The sequence below is a fragment of the Octopus bimaculoides genome, chromosome 29 (genome assembly GCF_001194135.2).
Source record: "Octopus bimaculoides isolate UCB-OBI-ISO-001 chromosome 29, ASM119413v2, whole genome shotgun sequence".
Classification (NCBI taxonomy): Eukaryota; Metazoa; Mollusca; class Cephalopoda; order Octopoda; family Octopodidae; genus Octopus; species Octopus bimaculoides.
The window spans coordinates 3,165,143-3,166,109 of NC_069009.1; positions in this window are offsets into that span (position 1 = coordinate 3,165,143).

The window sequence follows — 967 nt, forward strand, 5'->3', positions numbered from 1 at the left end:
TATAATATATATGTATATATACATACATACATACACATATACACACTCATACACTCACATATAGCTTGAATCTTGTTTACATGCTTGCCGGTGTGCACACGCACACACACACAGAATTTGTACACTTATAAACATCTAAAATTGATCTGGTAAAGCGGATTATTTCCCCATAATTGATATATAATTAGTATATATATAATTAGTATGTATATATATATACATAGGCACAGGAATGGCTGTGTGGTAAGTAGCTTGCTTTCCAACCACATGGTTCTGGGCTCAGTCCCATTGTGTGGGATCTTGGGCAAGTGTCTTCTACTATAGCCTCGGGCTGACCAAGGCCTTGTGAGTGGATTTGGCAGATGGAAACTGAAAGAAGCCCGTCGTATATATATATATATGTGTATATATGTATGTGTGTGTATATGTTTGGGTGTCTGTGTTTGTTCCTCCAACATCACTTGACAACCGATGCTGGTGTGTTTACGTGCCTGTAACCTAGCGGTTCAGCAAAAGAGACCGATAGAATGAGAACTAGGCTGACAAAGAATAAGTCCTGGGGTTGATTTGCTCAACTAAAGGTAGTGCTCCAGCATGGCCACATTCAAATGACTGAAACAAACAAAAGAATAAAAGAACATATATATATTCTTTTATCCTTTTGCTTGTTTCAGTCAGTAGGCTGTGGCCATGCTGGAGCACCACATTTAAAGCTTTTAGTCAAACAAATCAATCAAAGAGATCAATCCCAATCCCATGGATCCTTTTGCTGAACTGCTAAGTCATGGGGACGTAAGCACACCAGCATCGGTTGTCAAGCGGTGTTGGGGGACAAACACAGACACACAAACATATACACACACACACACACATACACACACACACACACACACACACACACACATACATATATATATATATATATATATATATATATATATACGATGTGCTTCTTTCAGTTTCCATC